General features: G+C 48.8%; 1 long non-coding RNA gene and 1 pseudogene across 3 annotated transcripts in view; both read right to left on the reverse strand.

Moving 5' to 3' along the window:
* Nucleotides 1-15,250, reverse strand: part of LOC105728543 (uncharacterized) — a 79,772-nt gene extending 64,522 nt beyond the window's left edge. For all 3 annotated transcript variants that reach the window (XR_001110054.2, XR_010338562.1, XR_010338563.1), the window contains exon 1: nt 15,054-15,250. This is a non-coding gene — a long non-coding RNA (uncharacterized LOC105728543). The remainder of the gene's footprint in view (nt 1-15,053) is intronic.
* On the reverse strand, nt 9,344-12,184 carry LOC105729441 (large ribosomal subunit protein uL10-like; annotated as a pseudogene).
* Nucleotides 15,251-20,116: the final 4,866 nt, after the last annotated feature.

Below are 20,116 nucleotides of genomic sequence, written 5' to 3' on the forward strand. Positions count from 1 at the left end.
GAGGTGGAGATTGCAGTGAGCCGAGATTGTGCCATTGTACACCAGCCTGGGCAACAAGAGCAAAACTCCGTCTCAAAAAAAAAAAAAGAAAGAAAGAAAAGCAGCCCCAAATTATTTTCCTTTCTAACAAAGAGCCGCCTGTAAAATCTAGCGGCACACATAGATGTTGGCAGTTGTGCCACTCTTGTTCAAGATGGCGGGCCCATCTTCCCTGCTCTTTATCAGCCAGGTGTACAGTAAGGAACAGACAAGATGGCGCTGGTCAACAGAGAGAGTTCATTTGCTTAACAACATCAGGGCAGGGCGGCCAGCCTTCCTGCCATGTAAATGTCATACCTGATGGAACCAATCTGTGAGTCCTATGTCAATGAAACACCGCCTCCTCAAACCTGCCTATAAAATCTGGCTCGTCTGAGGCCCGCTGGTTTTCTCCCCTGGGAGACCCCTATCTCTCTCTCTCTCGAGCAGAGCTGTTTCTCTTTCTCTTCTCTTCTGCCTATTAAACCTCTGCTCCTGAACTCCTCTTGTGTGTCCTGTGCTAAGTTTTCCTAGCACAAGATGAAGAACCCCAGGGTATGTACCCTAGACAACGCAGCCGCTTCAAAAGTAAGCAGCGGTCGCCGTATCATATAAAGTCATCTCAATTTTAGTACTTATCCCTAAAAGAGAAGGACTGTGCCATGGTACACCAGCTGTAAGGACTGTAATTTAAATATATAAACTTTGGCAGGGCGTGGTGGCTCAGGCCTGTAATCTCAGCACTTTGGGAGGCCAAGGCGGGCAGATCACTTGAGTCTGGGAGGTCGAGGCTACAGTGAGCCAGTCAGGAGTTCAAGACCAGCCTGGCCAGCATGGTGAAACCCTGTCTCTACTAAAACTACAAAAATTAGCTGGGCGTGGTGGTGGGCGCCTGTAATCCCAGCTACTCAGGAGGTTGAGGCAGGAGAATCGCTTGAACCCAGGAGGCGGAGGTTGCACTGAGCCAAGATTGTGCCACTGCACTCCAGCCTGGGCAACAGAGTGAGACTCCATCTCAAAAAAAAAAAAAAAAAAATTAAAAGACTCTGGTTGAGCATGGTAGCTCATACCTGTAATCCCAGGACTTTGAGAGGTTGAAGTGGGAGAATTGCTTGAACCCAGGAGTTCAAGACCAGCCTAGGCAACATGATAAGATTCCATCTCTACAAAAAATTTAAAAAATTAACCAGGCATGGTGGCACATGCCTGTAGCCCCAACTACTCAGGAGGCTGAGATGGAAGGATCACTTGAGTCTGGGAGGTCGAGGCTACAGTGAGCCGTGACTGCACCACTGCACTCCAGCCTGAGCAACAGGAACAAGACTCTGTCTTGGGGGAAAATAAAAGAAAGAAAAGAAAATCTGGTAAACAATATTGATAAACATGGTGACAAAGAGTTGAAACTTGTATTATATGATTAAATTCTAAAGGAAAACAATGTTACTCCAAGATATGTAAAGAATGAGTAGATAAATCACATACAAAAAAAACCACAATTGATTATGAAACCACTGAAAAAATATAATCAGGCCAGGTGTGGTGGCTCACACCTAGAATCCCAGCACTTTGGGAGGTGGAGGCAAGCGGGTCACAGGAAGCCAGGAATTCAGGACCAGCCTGGCCAACATGGCGAAACCCCATCTCTACTAAAAATACAAAAATTAGCTGGGTGTGGTGGCATGCGCCTATAATCCCAGCTACTCGGGAGACTGAGGCAAAAGAATCACTTGAACTCAGGTTGCAGTAGCCGAGGTCATGCTACTGCACTCTAGCCTGGCTGATGGAGCAAGACTCTGTCTCAAAAAAAAAAAAAGAAAAAAGAAAAAAGGGAAAAATATATATAATCAAAGAAATACATATTTAAAATAAGATCTATTTAACAATGTATAGCATCCAGGGTTACAGAAAGTGCTGTTGTGGAACACGTGTCCTCACTAAGCCACTGCTGGGAGGAGGGAGACGTGCTTGCTTGGATAAAGTGGACTGATTTCAAAATGTGTGTAAGGAACCTTAGCAACCTCATGCCCTTTGGCCCAGTAAGTGCTCTTATGAAACTCCAGGTGTGGTGGCTCATACCTGTAATCCCAGCACTTTGGGAAGCTAAGGCAAGTGGATCACCTGAAGTCAGGAGTTGGAGACCAGCCTGGCCAATGTGGTGAAACCCCATCTCTACTAAAAATACAAAAATTAGCTGGGCATGGTGGTGGGTGCCTATAATCCCAGCTACTAGGGAGGCTGAAGCAGAATTGCTTGAACCCAGGAGACAGAGGTTGCAGTGAGCCGAGATTGGGTCACTGCACTCTAGCTTGGGTGACAGAGCAAGACTCTGTCATCACAAAATTTTAAAAAAGCTATAACCTTAAATACATAAGATGCTCTATAATCAACATTATTTCTTTTTTTAAAAAATTTATTTTATTTTATTTTTTTAAAAAGATGGGGTTTCACCATGTTGGTCAGGCTGGTCTTGAACTCCCGACCTCAGGTGATCCACCTGCCTTGGCCTCCAAAGTGCTTGGATTACAGGTGTGAGCCACCACTCCCGGCCAATCAACATTATTTCTAATACCAAAAAAATGGAAATGGAAATAAAATATCTAATAGAGAAGTGAACAGATAAATTACTAAATTCACTTGGCTACTATGAAGCCATTAAGATTTATGCTTAAATAACTTTTATAATATGGAAACTGCTTATATTATAATGTTATATATAAAAATGTCTGCAGTGATACCTAGTAATCACTTCATTATCTGGGATTCAGCAATTTGATTTATTCCTGCTGGCACAGGGGGTTATTTATAGTCATTTCATTTTGTATTTTTCAAACTATGTTCAAATGTTCTCCAAAAGATCAGCAGGACTGAAGACGCTGGATGAGGAGCAGGGAGTTGCAGGGAAGAGTGAAAGAGGGCGGATGTGAATTTAAAACCTAGAACGCAGGCTGGGTGCAGTGACTCACATCTGTAATCCTAGCAATTTGGGAGACCAAGGTGGGAGAATTGCTTGAGTCCAAGAGTTCAAGACCAGCCTGGGCAACATAGTGAGACAGAAAAAAATTTTTTAAATTAGCCAGACATGGTGGTGCATGCCTGTAGTCCCAGCTACTTGAGAGGCTGAGGTGGGAGGATGGCTTGAGCCCAGGAGGTTGAGGCTGCAGTGAGCCAAGATTGCACCACTGCACCCCAGCCTGGGTGACAGAGTGAGACCCTGTTTCAAAAAATACAACAAAAATAAATATAAAACCTAGAACTCAAAAAAAGGCAGGACATTAGGGAGACGAAGTGGGAAGGGAGCCCTGTAACTGGGTGTGGATGTGATATTTTCAATGGAAATAGTGAAAATGAGTCTTGACTCATGCAAATATTCATTCAAAAATATGTCTCCAGCACCTAATTGGGAAAACAGAGCAGAAAAACACAGGTTCTGCCCTTTGAGGAGGGAGGCACAGGGGTGACAGAGGAGTGGTCACTGCACAGCCTGTGGATCGCCCAGAGGGCGCTGAGCAGAAAAGCGAAGGCCTGAAATGGCACCTGAAGCCCAACGACACTCCCGTCAACGGGACAAAAACCAACACTGCCCAAGGCTGCACCAGGCACTGGATGTGGAGGCACAGGTGTGTAAACGAAGCTGGAATGGATTGGAAAACAACACACCAAATTCAGGAAAAGTGCTACCTGCAAAAACGGGATGGGGAACAGGACGGAACCACGAGTGATCATTAAAAGGGAAAAAAGGATTGCAAGCAAATGACACAAAATGTGATATTTCTGGGCAGAGTAAATGCATTGGTTGAGACCTGTACAAACGTGGTGGGATCAAGGAGAAGGAGTGTTTAGGAACCTGAGGAGGGAGAGAGGTGACCTGCAGCTGAGGAGGGATTGGCCAGCCCCAGCGGGACCAGAGGGCTGGTGGGTGGGGTTCAGAGGCCTTTCAGGCAAAAGCACTCCAAAAGTAAGGGTGTGCCTGCCACGGGAGAGACTGTGGCAAGGAGGCGTGGCAGGTGCATGAAAGGCCCGGGCGCCCTGGAAGGACATCAGGCTTCACTCTGAGGGAGATGGGAGGCTTGTTCTGGGCAGTATGAAGGGTAAACTGAGGGAGGGACCTACAGAGCCAGGACTTTCCTCAGTGCTCTGGAAGCCCAGAGGCCAGCACACCCAGTTGCCGTCTGCAGCAGCACTGGGTGCAGCACAAATGGGGGAGAAGCCCGGGGGAGCAGTTTCAGGAGAGGAAGAGGGTGGGGAGAGGGCTCAGTGAGTTGGGGAACCAGTGGCTTGGTGACAAGGCCAGGTGGAGGCTGGCTGTATTTTAGGGGTGTCCAGTGCCCCTATCCTAAGAGTACCCTGACCTCCTTGAAGGAGATCGCCTCATGCCTGCTTCCCTCAAGGAGAGCCAAAGGGGTCACATCCTTCCCAGCTTGCCCCAGCCTGGAAGGACAGGAATGTGGCGTCCCCTGGCCAACTGGCCATTCTTGCCTAGGGCTTTGGCTCCTGAGTGAGCTGAGGACATTGGTGGTGACAGGTCCTTTACAAAAGCAGGTGCAGCAGGGGTGGCTGAGACCCGGGGTCCTGGCCACGATTGGTTTCCACCCCGAGAGCCCTTACTTCCTGACTTTCCCAAGCCTGGTTTCCCCATCTACTGTCCATTCTGTGAGCTCTCCCCACTGTGGGCTTCCATTAAATTCCCCTCTGCTTAAAGTAGCCGGAACCGGTTTCCTGCTCCCAGACACAAGCATGGGCCTGAGTCAGATGCTCATCTGCCAGTCGGCCAAGGAGTCAGCCAGTCTCTGCAGTCTGCTCCTCACAGTGCATCTTGCACCTGATTGATTCCCCGACCTCTCTCCAGATCTGCATTTTCTCACTCTTGGGCAGCTGCAGCTGCTTCCAGCCGGGGCTACCTCCCAGCTCTCTACATCCTAAGTTCCCTTACGTATCACTACTGGACTTTTATCCTGAGACTTCCTGCTCAAGAAGTTCATGTGGCTCCCCATTGCCCAGAGGTCATGTCCAGTGTCCATAACCTTCTGTAGTCCAGCCCTGCCCCCTGCCACCTGACTGGAGAAGCCCTGTGTTCTCCTTGAGGGGCTCCAGGCAGGCCACCTTGCGGCCTTCTTCCAATGGAAAGCCTTGTTCTAAACTTTAGTGACAGTTTGGGGTGGGGGTTGGCTCTCTGGATCAGTGTCAGTGCCCCAGGCCCCTCCCTTAGTTTGGGGCAGTCACTGACCCCCCTGGGGTTGCTGCCATCTTCAGAAGGCCTGGGCTGGGTCCTCTCAGTGGAACAGATGCTCTGCAAAGGCCCTCCTGACTTTTGTTCACTTCTTCCCTTTGTGAGGCCCAGCCCTGGCAGAGGTCATGGAGAGACCAGCCAAAGCCCCCCTTTCTCCGCCTCCTGCCTTCATCATTGCAATCCCATGAGCCAGGGGGGCACAGGCAGCCTGCACTGTGGAACTTCAGGAAAAAGGAGGCATTGATGCCAGGCCCACAGAGGCACAGAGCTCTTCCTTGGCACCTGCTGTGTGGACAAAGGCCTGGCCAGTGTGTGGAGTCCCGGGTCCTGTGATGCCTCGGGCCCTGCCTGTGTCAGTCGCTGCCTGCAGGGCCTCCTGCACCCTGTGGCCGCATCACCTCCTGACCACTGCAGGCAACCGACCGAGCTCTCATGTAGGTGCGCACCCTGGGCTGTCTCTCCGCTTACAAGAATGGCCCCCTTTCAGGTCATTGTCTTGAGCTGTCTAGACCCATCCACGGTTTTAGCACAGGGCTCTCAGGAGTTAAACATGCTGTGAAACATGCCCCACTTCCCAGGATATAATTAGACCAGAGTCCTCTCCCTGGGGGAGTGTGTGTGTCTGTGTGTGTGTGTGTGTGTGTGTGTGTGTGAGAGAGAGAGAGAGAGAGAGAAAGAGAGAGAGAAAGAGTGAGGGAGGGAGGGAGGGGAAGGGAGGAAGATGGAGATTGGCTGAGGGCCTGCCTCCGGTTCAGGGCTTGTCATCCACGAGCAGCTTGGCTCCCTGCCATGCTCTCTCGCCTCTTGCCTCTTGGCATTGGCAAGATACACGGAGGAAGGCTCCTGCAGCGCAGGCAGACAGGCAACGCTGCTTAGGGGGAAGCTGGTGCAGAGGCCCAGGCCTACCCACCTCTCACTGTCCTGGCTCCGAGACCCTCCTCACCCTTTGCTGCAGGGCTCACCCATCCCCACTGGATTAGGCTGTGTCCCAGAAAGGCCAGTCGGGGACGTTTTTCCTCTTGGTATTTGGGCATGCTCACCTGTGGACTGTTTTTGAGAACAAATTTTAAGCATTAATAGCCTTTTTTTCCTGATAAAGTAATAGAGAAAAACATTTAAAAAAAAAAGAGAGTAAATCTCTCTGCTTTGTTTTGTTTTGAGCGTCTGGCTCTGTCGCCCAGCCTGGAGTATACTGTTGTGATCTCAGCTCACTGCAGCCTTGACTTCCTGGGCTGAAGGGATCCTCCCACCTCAGCCTCTGGGACTAAAGGCGTGTGTTGCGACACTCAGCTAATTTTGTTTAGTTTTTGTAGAGACGAGGTCTCACTATGTTATCCAGACTGCTCTCAAACTCCTGTGCTCAAGCAATCCTCCCACCTTGGCCTCCCAAAGTTCTGGGATTACAGGCAGGAGCCAAGGTCCCTGGCCTATTGTTAGTTTTTTAGAGTGTGATTGTAGTATTAAGTTACATTTTTATTTTTGTTTATTAAAGAAGGTATGGGGAGGGAAAGAGAGAAAAGGGGTAAACATTATATTTTTATTATTTTATTTTATTTTTGAGATGGAGTCTCTGTTGCCCAGACTGGAGTGCAGTGGTGCCATCTCGGCTCACTATAACCTCCACCTCCTGGGTTCAAGCGATTCTCCTACCTCAGCCTCCCGAGTAGTTGGGATTATAGGCATCCACCACCACGCCTGGTAATTTTTGTATTTTTAGTAGAGATAGGCTTTCATCATGTTGGTCAGGCTGGTCTCCTGATCTGCCCACTTTGGCATCCCGACCATGCCCAGCCATATTTTATTTTTTTCTGAGATGAGTCTCGCCCTGTTGCCCAGGCTGGAGTGCAGTAGCTCACTGCAACCTCCTCCTCCCGGGTTCAAATGGTTCTCCTGCCTCAACCTCCCGAGTAGCTGGGATTACAGGCATGCACCACCATGCCCAGCTAATTTTTGTATTTTTTAGTAGAGACAGGGTTTCACCATGTTGGCCAGGCTGGTCTTGAACTTCTGATCTCGTGATCCACCTGCCTCGGCCTCCCAAAGTGCAGGGATTACAGGTGTAAGCCACGACGCTCTGCCAAAGGTTATATTTTTAAAGTATAGTCCTTCTCTTTTAGGGATAAGTACTAAAATTGGGATGACTTTATATGCCATGACAACCGCTGCTTACTTTTGAAGCAGCTATGTTTTCTGCGGTACATACCTCGGGGTTCTTCATCTCGTGCCAGGAAAATTTAGGACATGGACACACACGAAGAGTTTAGGAGCAGAGGTTAAACAGGCAGAAGAGAAAGAGAAACAGCTCTCTCTGTACAGAAAGCAATGGGTCTCCCAGTGGAAAAGACCGGCAGGCAGTGGACATGGCAGATTTTATAGGCAGGTTTGAGGAGGCGGTGTCTTATTTACATAAGACTCACAGATTGGTTCCATTAGGTACGATATTTACATAGCACGGGGAAGGCTGGCCGCCCTGCCCTTATTATGCAAATGAACTCTCTCGTTGACCTGCGCCATCTTGTCTGCTCCTTACTGTACACCTGACCGATAAAGAGCAGGGAAGACGGGCCCGCCATCTTGAACATGCGTGGCACAACTGCCGTCACCTATGTGTGCCGCTAGATTTTACAGGCGGCTCTTTGTTAGAAAGGAAAATAATTTGGGGCTGCTGCTTTTTTTTTTTTTTTAATTGGAGTGCAGTGGCTGATCTCGACTCACTGCAACCTCCGCCTCCCAGGTTCAAGCGATCCTGCCTCAGCCTCTCGTGGGGCTGCTTTTCATTAAAAGGAAAACTTTACCAAGGCCTTCCCTGTCTTCACTATTTGCCTAATAATTTCTTCTTAACTCCTGTATCACTTTGAAATGGGGAGAGAGAGATGAATAGAAGTATAAATGAAATAAAATTGCTCTGAGGATAAAGGAAAAAACCAAAACAAAGTGTCTCCCTATTTTCTCACTAAACAGATAGTTCAGTGACCAGATGCATGGGAGCGTCTCCCTATACCTAGCAAGCCGCAGAATTCAGCTCCATTCTGACACTATCTACCTGAGAAACAGCGTCAGATCCCGCGGGTTGGAGGCTGAGTCCCACAGGACTTCAGACACCAATCGCAAGCCCCAGATTGCTTTGCTTGTGCTTCTGACGGACAGCTTTAAATCTGGGTTCCCAAGACCCCCTCCTTTTTTTTTTTTTTTTTTTTTTTTAAGACAGAGTCTTGCTTTTGTTGTCCAGGCTGGAGTGCAATGACAATCTCGTCTCACTGCAACCTCCACCTCCTGGGTTCAAGTGATTCTCCTGCCTCAGCTCCCCGAGTAGCTGGGATTACAGGTGCCCAGCACCATGCCTAGCTAATTATTTGTATTTCTAGTAGAAACAGGGTTTCATCATGTTAGCCAGGCTGGTCTCCAACTGCTGACCTCAGGTGATCCGTCTGCCTTGGCCTCCCGAAGTGCTGGGATTACAGGCGTGAGCCACGGCGTCTGGCCAGCCCTGTCCTTGAGTTCAACTAATTTGCTAGAGTGCCTCACAGAACTCAAATAAACACTTTACTTATATTACCGGTTTATGATACAGGATATTACAAAGGATACAGATAAAGAGATTCGCAGGGCCAGGCACGTGGAAGGAGGAGTGGGGCTTCCATGCCCTACCTGGGCACAGCACCCTCCAGAAATCTCCATGTGTTCAGTTATTTGGAGGCTCCCTGAATCCCATATTTTTGGTTTGTATGGAAGCATCATTACATAGGCATGATTGATTAAACCATGGCCATTGGTGATCAACTTGACCTTCAGCCCCTCTTCCTTCCCTGGTGGTTGGGCGGGGATGGGGCTAAGTCCCAACCCTCTGATCCTTCCCGGTCCTTCCAGTGACCAGTAAGCTGCTAGACATAGCCAGCCACCAGTCAATTCATTAGTATACAGAAAAAGGCACTTTAGAGATTCTAGGATTTTAGGAGCTATATGCCAGGAAACTGGATGAAGATCAAATTTTACACACACACACACACACACACATATATGCATTTTGTTTTAAAAGAAGTAAGCCAGTATTTCCTTGTTTTGCAAATAAAGCTGGCTGAGTTGGTTGCCTTTTGGTGATTAGTCAAGGAAACGAAATCCCATATCCTCATCCAACTCCTTCTACTCCTCCTTGGCATCAGCCTTAGCTGGGGCTGCCGCAGCAGCAAAAGCAGCCTTGGTGGCGATGGCCACAGGGGCAGCAGCCACAGAGGCAGATGGATCAGCCAAGAAGGCCTTGACCTCTTTAGCAGGCGAGAAGGTGTAATCAGTCTCCACAGACGGAGCCAGGACTCGTTTGTACCCACTGGTGATAGAATAGGGTACTGATACAACAGGTGGGTAGCCAGTCTGCAGACAGACACACACTGGCATCATTGCGGACGCACCTCTAGGAAGCCAGAATGCAGAGTTTCCTCTGTGATGTCAAGCACTTCACGGTTATAGGGGCTGCCACTGTTGAACACCTGCTGGATGAGCAGCCCGAAGAAGGGAGAGATGTTGGCGTGCTCAGCAGTGTGGCTTTGCTGGCTCCCACTTTGTCTTCAGTCTGATCAGCTGCACATCACTCAGGATGTCATTGGTGCCCCTGGAGATTTTAGTGGTAATGCCTAAAGCCTGGAAAAAGGAAAGCTTCCTTTTTTTTGAAGACTCAGTCTCGCTCTTGTCTGCCAGGCTGGAGTGCAATGAAGCGATCTTGGCTCACAGCAACCTCCGCCTCCCAGGTTAAAGCAATCTTCCTGCCTCAGCCTCCCAAGCAGCTGGGATTACAGGCGCCCGCCACAAAGCCCTGCTAATTTTTGTATTTTTAGTAGAGATGGGGTTTCACCATGTTGGCCAGGCTGGTCTTGAACTCCTGACCTCAGGTGATCCACTGGCCTCAGCCTCCCAAAGTGCTGGGATTACAGGCGTGAGCCACCATGCCTGGCCAATTTTTTGTATTTTTAAGAGATGGGTTTTGTCATGTTGGCCAGGATGGTTTTGAACTCCTGACCTTAAGTGATCCATCCACCTCAGCCTCCAAAAGTGCTGGGATTACAGGCGTGAGCCACCATGCCTGGCCCACAAATCTCTTTTCTGTCCAAAGTATCCAGCATTAGTTTCTTCAGCTTATAACCAATAATCTTGGTGGGAAGAACGTGTTGGCATAATTGTGTGTTTATTGGTAGGATTGCATTATTCTTTCTTTCTTTCTTTTCTTGAGACAGAGTCTCGCTGTCACCCAGGCTGGAGTACAGTGGCGCGATCTCGGCTCACTGCAACCTCCACCTCCCAGGTTCAAGCGATGCTCCTGCCTCAGCCTCCTGAGTAGCTGGGACTACAGGCGTGTGCTGCAACGTCTGGCTGATTTTTTGTATTTTTAGTAGAGATGGGGTTTCACTGTGTTAACCAGGATGGTCTTGATCTCCGGACCTTGTGATCCGCCCGCCTTGGCCTCCCAAAGTGCTGGGATTACAGGCTTGAGCCACCATGCCCGGCCTAATTTTTGTAGTTTTAGTAGAGATGGGGTTTCACTTCATTGGCCAGGCTGGTCTTGAACTCCTGACCTAAAGTGATCCACCCACCTTGGCCTCCCAAAGTGCTGGGATTACAGGCAGGAGCCACCGGGCCAAGCCAGAATTGCACTATTCTCTGGGTGCTGAGCTTTCCCCTTCTGCTGAATAGCAAATTACAAGCAGGGACGTTTGCGGGATGCAGTCCTCCTCCCTCCCTCATTCTCTCCCAGCTAGTGCTGCCACTGGAACAAGGCTCTCTCCTTCCCTGCCTTTCCCACCAGTGGTAGAAGACAAGGACAGTGTCTATAATAAAAGCCTACTTTCTGCATTACAGAGGCAGGATGGGGAGGGCTGAGGGTCAGAGGTTCTGCCTGATTTGCTTCCAACTCACAGAGGGCTCCAGGCAAGGCCCCAGGAGCGGGTGTTCATCTCTCTCTTTAACCAGGTGGGGCTTCCCTACCGAGTTGTATCCCAGTTACCATCAGCAACCTGCCACCTAACCTACTGCTGACCACAGGAGCAGAGGCTTTTCTCACCTTCCATGACTTGAGGGGACTCCCAGAGGTCCAGGGCCTTCCAGGCTTGCACCTGGGGTGGGCCATGGCAGCCGTCAGTTTCCTGCCTCCACCTGGTGGGTCAGGGCTCAGGGCAGCCTCAAGGCAGCTCCTGTGGGTCAGGGCTGTGCTGAGCAGGTGTTGGAGGCTGGGAAGGGCCTGGGGAAGGGGGTTCCCCTCAGGCAAGGGACAAGGTCAGGAAGGGTCAAGAGGGAAGGCTAGATGTTCCAGTTTGTCTTTAGAGGATCTGGTTCCTCAGGTCCTGGTTACCCTGTGAGTAGGGGAACAGGAATTGCTGGCTTGCAGGGAACAACATGCCTACAGGGAGTGCTGTCAGCTGCTCTTCACATTAGTGATAATTAATCATCCTAATCGAAGCTGTCACCTACTGAGCACCTACTATGTGTCAGGCTGTTTGCCAGAGCTTTACAGACATCATGAGTGATAGCTAAGCCTCACAGCCACTCTGCAAGGCAGCTGCAGACACCCTGCTCTAGAGATGAGGAATTGAGTCTCAGAGAGGTTAAGCAACTAGCCCAGGGTCACATGGTGTAGAGAGTAGGGACTCCAGTGGGACCCAGGTTGGTCTGAACCACAAATAGAGAGTGATCGATTGCTCTGAAGGCTGCCTCTGTCATGAGAGCCACCCAGGGTGTCCCTGGTTGTTGGCCTTCCCAGGACCCCCTCAGATAGGCCTTGCAGGCATCTTCCTTCTGTACCCATCGCCACCCTAGTGGGTCAGCTGAAAATGGGCTCAAAGCTTAATCACACAATTACCTCAGCCATGGCTTCCCTGCAGCCTCTGAGGGGGCAGAGTTTTTCTTCTTTGCTGGGGGGTTTTTGCTGTCAAAAACCATCCCAGGGCTGGGCATGGTGGCTTACTTCTATAATCCAGCACTTTAGGAGGCCAAGGTGGGAGGATCACTTCAGGTCAGGAGTTTGAGACTAGCCTGGCCAACGTGGTGAAACCCCTTCTCTACGAAAAATACAAAAATTAAGGGGACATGGTGGCAGGCACCTGTAATCCCAGCTACTCAGGAGGCTGAGGCAGGAGAATTGCTTGAACCTGGGAGGTGGAGGTTGCAGTGAGCCGAGATTGTGCCACTGTACTGCAGCCTGGGCAACAGAGAGAGACTCTGTCTCAAAAAAAAAAAAATTAGCCAGGCTTGGTGACATGCACCTGGGATCCTAGCTACTTAGGAGGCTGAGGTGGGAGGATCATTTAAACCCAGGAGGCCGAGGCTACAGTAGGCCGTGATCGTGCCACTGCACTCCAGCCTGGGTGACAGAGTGAGATCCTGTCTCCAAAAAGAAAAAAAAACCTCCTGGCATAGTCCCCTAAGCTGAGACCAAAGCTGGCTGGAGCCTCTTTGCCAGCAGCCAGTAGGCTTTCCTTTACCGAAGGCTGGTCTATACCAGTCCTATCCCAGTTACCATCAGTGACCTGCCACCTAACCCTCTGCTAACCACAGGAGCAGAGGCTTCTCTCACCTAAGGCTATGGCAATGAACTGAAAGTTAGTGTCCCTTCAAAATCCATATGCTGAAATCTGAATCCCCAAGGTGATGGTGTCAGGTGGGGCCTCGTGAAGTGATCAGGTCATAAGGATGGAGCCCTCATGAATGGGATTAGTGCCCTTATAGAAGGAGCCCCAGCAAACTGGCCTTTCTACCACGTGCAGACACAGCAAGAAGGTACCATCTTCAAACAGAAAGTTGGCCCTCACCAGACACAGAATCTGCTAGCATCTTGATCTTGGACTTCCCAGCCTCCAGAACTGTGGAGAAATAAATTCCTATTGTTCATAAGCAACCCAGTCTATGGAATTTGGTTGTAGCAGCCTGAACAGTCTAAGACAGCTGTGCTCATGCCATTTCCTATGAACTTACAGCAACTGTCACTTGCTTTTCACACACTTCTATGAGGTATCTTTTCAATTTTTCCTGTGAGGAAATTATACACAATAGCAACAGTAGCAAATGACTTCTCAGAGTAAAATAAGTTTACTTGGTGGCCAGAGCCATGTAAGATTAACACCAGCCATGCTGGAAAATGGCAGCTGTTGAGAAGCCTTGAACATCTTCAGCAAAATGAGGAGACTCACCCTGACCAGTTTGGGAACAAAGAGCTTTGGAGCCAAAGGGAGCAGGTTTGAGTCCCAGGATAGCCACTTTTCTTGGCTTCATCACCTCAGACAAGTTACAAAGCCTGGCTGAACCTTAGTTTCCTCAGTAATGCCCCCCCACGATGACCACATCTGCCTGGCATATAGTCATTGTTTCATAAGTGGCACCTACTACCGTTATTATTCACCCATAGCTGGACTACTGGGTCCTCTGCAGTGCGAATTATAGTGTGATGGGATTGGAGCTAAGGCTGGTCACCGAGAGGTGAGATTCTAGAACATGTAAGGATTTTTCAGTGCACCCTTCCTCCATGCTCCCTGTCCTGTTTAGCAGACCCCCAACATTGTCACGGGTCTACATCCTGAACTTTTTTTTTTTTTTTTTTTTGAGAAACAGTCTTGCACTGTCGTCTGAGCTGGAGTGCAATGGCTCAATCTTGGCTCACTGCAACCTCCGCCTCCCGGGTTCAAGTGATTCTCCTGCCTCAACCTCCCGAGTAGCTGGGATTACAGGCACCCACCACCACAGCCAGCTAATTTTTTGTATTTTTAGTAGAGATGGGGTTTCGCTATGTTGGTCAGGCTGGTCTCGAACAACTGACCTCGTGATCCACCCACCTCGGCCTCCCAAAGTTCTTGGATTACAGGCGTGAGCCGCCACGCCCAGCCCCATGTCCTGAATTTTTAACCTTTTTAATTTCTCAAAGTATACTTGACATGTGTCCTAGTCCTCAGGTCTTTAGGCCTAATGACTAGACAGATTGAGGCAGAAACTACCCCCTTCCACCCCCACATTTATTTTCTGCATTAACGTGACTTTTTTCTTCAGTTGTCTTTGGTACAATATATTTACTATTCCAAGAGACTCTTCCCCAGGCAAATAACCTGATTGTTTATTACAGGAATTTCCCAAGAGGCCTATCAATTCTTTAATAGATGAGTTTTATTTAATAGAAGCATCAACAGACATTTCACATCTAAGACACTGCAAACCCCTTGCCTAGTTGTTTCCACCTGAAACTGCTATATCATGATCTCCCCCAATCCCAAGCAAGCCCCTGCATTGACACGCCCTCCTTAAACCAATCTTGAAATTCTCAGTGAGATCCCAGGCTCTCCACTTCCCCTGGCAACTGCAATGGAGGCTCTTGGAGGGGCTATTCTCTCTCTTCCATAAGTAATAAACTCAGCTCTGCCTGCCACCATCTTCCCCAGAACAGAAATTCTGGTGCACTCCTTCCAGAAAGCGCTTTTGGTGTGACTGACTCAATCTGAGGAGCCAGGAGGGGAGGCCCCAGGGCCAGGTTGACTCTGGGTGTCCTTTCCATCCTTCTGTGTGTGTAGAGCTGGTCCCACTGTGGGGACCAAGGGTGGAGGGCCTTGTGCACAGAGCCCCTTGAGACCATCATTGCTGCACACATTTCAGGCCTGGGAAGTTCTCTGCACACACAGAGCCCTTCATGGTCAGTCTGCTGGAGGTACTGTTATTCCCGGTTTTAGCCTCTAAGAAGTGAAAGCTTTCCACTCCCATTTCACTTGTAGATTGCAGGATATTTGCATATTTAATGCTTGGGTCTCTCCTTCAACCAGAGAAAAGAATAATTGAATTTATGTACCTGTAGTAGTCTGTAGAGCTAGCTGCCCAGTAGCTAGGCCACACACAGTGGGCCACGTGGCAGGGTCCCAGGTGGGGAAATAGCCTCTCAATGATGGAGATGGGAAGGCCTGTGAAGGAGAATATTAAAAATCAACTTAAGACTGATTCGGTACTAAAACATTTCACCTGAAAGAAGTTCATTCACGGATCCTTACAAAGTTGCATTTGCTTGTTTGTTTGGGGCATCCCCAGAGATGAATATTAAAATACTGTGAAGTTTTTAAAAGTCTGACCAAAATGTTTAATGTGGTGACTTTGGGTAGACGTGAGCCTCAGTGAGAACCAAACCCAGACCGCACAACTGGAAACTCCTGGAAGCAAAGACACACCTCACTTCCTTTATTTAGCACCATATGAAATAATACTAAAGATTTCAGAGGAGATGAAGTAGGATATCTGTGTGAGTCCCATAGGATTGTTCAGCTTACTGCAGTCTCCTGAGATCTCAGATCGTGCATTTTCTGCATTATTATATAGTTTCCATGAGACAGTTTTCCATGAACAAGAAACATCAGAAATTCCAACCATCCTTTGTAATATTTGCCCAATTTTGGTAGGATAGCAACAGATACATAAGGAACAGAGTGACGACTGATGATCTGAAAACACTTTTGTTAGTGGGAATTCCTGTGCATGCTTGGAAGCTTTTTTTTTTTTTTCCCCCTGACAGGGTTTTGCTCTGTTGCCCAGGCTGGAGTACAGTGGCACCATCTTGGCTCACTGCAACCTCCACCTCTTGGGCTCAAGCAATCCCCTCGCCTCAGGCTCCCGAGTAGCTGGGACTACAGGCATGCACCACCCCACTGACGCCAGCTAATTTTTGTATTTTTGTAGAGATGGAGTTTTACTGTTGTCCAGGCTGGTCTCAAACTCCTGGGCTCAAGCAATCTGCATACCTCAGCCTCCCAAAGTGCTGGGATTACAGGCGTGAGCCACCGTGCCTGTCCCAAAATTATTATTATTATTATTATTATTATTAGAGACGGAGTCTCACTCTGTTGCCAGGCTGGAGTGCAGTGGCACCATCTCAGCTCACTGCAACGTCTGCCTCCCGGGTTCGAGAAAATTCTCCTGCCTCAGCCTCCCAAGTAGCTGAGATTACAGGCGCCAGCCACCACACCCGGTTAATTTTTGTATTTTTAGTAAAGACGGGGTTTCACCATGTTGGCCAGGATGGTCTCAATCTCCTGACCTCGTGATCTGCCTGCCTTGGCCTCTCAAAGTGCTGGGATTACAAGTGTGAGCCACCATGCCCGGTCCCAAAATTATTCTTTAAGTTTTCTCTGATGCACCTTAGTCAACTGCTCGTGGGCTTCTCATATTCTCGTATGTGCAGTGGGGACTCGGTCATAGAGAGGGAGTTGCTGCCTCTCCACTCCTTCCAGTTCTGAGGCCTGGTCAGGGGCTGGCCTGCACACCACAGCAATCCCCTACCACAGGTACAATCAGCTCATTTTAAAACCAGGTTTTCATCCTTCAAGTACATTTCCTTCAGGATTTTGTTCCTTTCTTGGCTCCCTGATGATTATGACTTTGGCCTTGTACAGTGTCAGCCATCTCCCTTATTACACTTAGCCGGGGGTTTTTTGGTGTTTAATTTTTTCATATATATATATATATTTACTATATATGCACACATACTTTTTTTTTTTTATAGTCTCGCTCTGTTGCCCAGGCTGAAGTGCAGTGGCGTGATCTCAGCTCATGGCAGCCAACCTCTCCTGGGTTCAAGCGATTATCCTGCCTCAGCCTCCAGAGTAGGTGGGATTACAGGCATGCACCACCATGCCTAGCTAATTTTTGTATTTTTAGTAGAGATCGAGTTTCACCATGTTGGTCAGGCTGGTCTCGATCTCCTGACCTCAAGTGATCTGCCCGCCTTGGCCTCCCAAAGTGCTGGGATTACAGGCGTGAGCCACCACGCCCGGCCATAATGAATTTTTTTGTAGAGATGGGCTCTCCCTAGAATTGCCCAGGCTGGTCTTAAACTCTTGGGCTGAAATGATCCTCCCACCTCAGCTTCTTAAGGTGCTGGGATTATAGGCGTAAACCACTGCAGCTGGTCACACTTACCTGGATTGATGGCTGGTTTGTGGGCCTTGGCTCTATTTTCATGTCAGTGTTCAGGTTCCAGTCCTACTTTTCAAAGACTCATATTGGCTGATGCTGGGTCATCCTTCCTGCCCCCTGTGAAAATTGTGCCTGCCACAGTCACTTGGGGCATGGGCTAAGATAATGTAGTACTGGCAGGTAAATAGCTAACTGGAATATAAGCTCTGGACCTGTCTCTCCCACCCCAACGCTGTGCTGATGCCTGGGCTTTCATCTCACCATGCTCTTCCCTGGGCTTGTCTGTCTCCCTCTCCACCTAAGCAAGGAGCTCTTTGGGGCAGAGGCTGTGTGGCTTATTCCTCTTTGGCAGGAGGCCTGGAGAATAGTTCTTTTTGATGCAGATGAATGAATGGGACTGAGAGCTGCTCTTCTCTGGGAGGGAAACACAGGTGAGTTCCAGTTTCAGTTTCTGTAATGCTCCCTTTCACGGGGGAACAACCTGGAATATTCTTGTCCAGGCACCAGAGGTTGGGGATTGTTTCTTGGGCATGTTTCAGACTGGAGTTCCACAACTCGGACCTTTCTTGCCAAATGAAATTTCAGCTACACTTAAGGCAAGTTAATGAAAATCTGGCAGAAAGCCAGGGGTAGGAAGTGGGGAGGAAGGAAGGCCCATCTCACAGTCTCAATTCTGTCACCGCTAAATCACTTCCACTAGCAATTGAACTTTCCAGGCAAATCCACCCAAGCTCCCAGCCTTCTGAATTTCCAGGCCACAGGGGAAGGTCTTCAGATTGCTCAGACTAGTTTGTTCCCTCTTTAAAGAAAAATCCTTACTTTCTGGAAGGACTTGGTACCCGTGGCCTCTACAGGAAATTTATCCTGATGGATGAGGCAGGCAGAAGGAATCAAGGAACCGAATTCAAGGAAGTTGCTGACGCGATGTATTATTTCCCCCTTGTATCACTTCCCTCTTTCCCCAGGCGCTCTTAGTTCCTACCTGTCCCTACACGACCTGTAACTTCTTGGAGGAAATCAAAGTGCATTAAAGAAGGCTCTCCTTCTGCTGGCCTATTTGCTTTGAGAGCTTTTTCTCTTGTTTGCCTAGGAATTCGAAGACTTTCTACAGATTTGAATGTTTCCTTCTAAAATTTTCCTTTAGATAACTCCAGTCACCTAACCAACAGGCAGGGCAGAAAAGTAATAAATTTAAAACAAAAAGAAAAGAAAAGCAGGGAGGGAGGGTGTGGTGTCACACCTGTGATCCCAGCAGTGTGGGAGGCCAAGGCAGGTGGATCACCTGAGGTTCAGGAGTTTGAGACCAGCCTGGCCAACACAGTGACACCCTGTCTCTACTAAAAATATAAAAATTAGCCGGGTGTGGCGGCATGCACCTATAATCCCAGCTACGCAGGAAGCTGATGCAGGAGAATCACTTGAACCCAGGAGGCAGAGGTTGCAGTAAACTGAGATTGCACCACTGCACTTCAGCCTGGGCAAGAGAATGTGACCCTATCTCCAAGAAAGAAAAAGAAAAGGAGATGAGAAATGGGGAGAAGAACCAGAGAGTAAGGAAGAACCGCTGCAGCCTTCAGTGCTTAACTGGGCCCAGCTACCTAGAGAGTTATGTGATGACACAACCTTTAACGAGGTTTGGGATCTAGAAAGAAAAAAAGCTGAAGCTGAGAAAGGTGGGAGTCTAGGCCCAAGTGGGTGAGAAGGAGCCCTCTCCTGTTGTGACCATGGAGGGTGATGCCCCTATGCAAGAACTGGCCACTAAGGAGATTGGGGATGGGGGGATGGCACATTTTGTCCTGTTTCTCCAACCTAACACAAAACTAGAGACTGTGTTTGGGTGAATTGGCACAAATTTAACCCCTTTTCAGAGGAAAGAAGAGTCATGTTTGAGAAAGAAGCACTAAGGGCATCATTCCAAAATTGGGGAGCCAAGTTTCCAACCATTGTTCTTTTGAGGATGAGGATGGGGATATTGCCCCCACTCCCACCTTACCTCTGCCACTTAGCTGAGAGCTGAACCTAACTGACCTAATTCCTGTGGTTGGTCATTTAACATCTGTGTTGAGGTGCTTGGGGATGGACAAGGAATTTCAATGAAGAACCTGGGCTTTGACAGCAACTAAGACTGCTAGAGGGACTGCCAGTGCAGGGTTCCACATGGACTGACACTATAGAAATGGGGCAGAGCCAGGTGTGGTGGCTCAAGCCTGTAATCCCAGCACTTTGGGAGGCCGAGGTGGGTGGATCACCTGAGGTAAGGAGTCTGAGACCAACCTGGCCAACATAGTGAAACCCCATCTCTACTAAAAATACAAAAATTAGCTGGATGTGGTGGTGGTGCCTGTAATCCAAGCTACTTGGGAGGCTGAGGCAAGGAGAATCCCTTGAACCCAGGAGGTGAAAGTTGCAGCGAGCTGAGATCATGCCATTGCACTCCAGCCTAGGCGACAGAAAAAAGAAAAAAGAAAAAAAGTCCAGTCATGGTGGCTCACGCCTGTAATCCAAGCACTTTGGGAGGCCGAGGTGGGCAGATCACTAAGTCAGGAGTTTGAGACCAGCCTGGCCAACATGGTGAAACCCCATCTCTACTAACATGACAAAAATTAGCTGGGTGTGGTGGTGGGTGCCTGTAATCCCAGCTACTCAGCATATTCTTCTTGGCCAAAATAATTTCCTAAAGTGGAAGTTAGGGTCCTGGAACAGTTTAAATCAAGGGGATGACAATGACAACAGAGAGCTCTCCAACCACAGGCCAGCTATCAAGGGATTACAGGCACCTTGATTGCTCAATCAAGGTTCAATCAAGATAGAGCATTGATTGAGCCTGGGAGGCGGAGGTTACAGTGAGCCAAGATCGTGCCACTGCACTCCAGCCTGGGTGACAGAGCAAGATTCCATTTCAGGGAAAAAAAAACTTGGGGCAGAACTGGCTTTAACCAGTCTGTAGTAACG

The sequence above is a fragment of the Aotus nancymaae genome, unplaced genomic scaffold (genome assembly GCF_030222135.1).
Source record: "Aotus nancymaae isolate 86718 unplaced genomic scaffold, 86718_ANA_hifiasm-v0.15.2.pri h1tg000062l, whole genome shotgun sequence".
NCBI lineage: Eukaryota > Metazoa > Chordata > Mammalia > Primates > Aotidae > Aotus > Aotus nancymaae.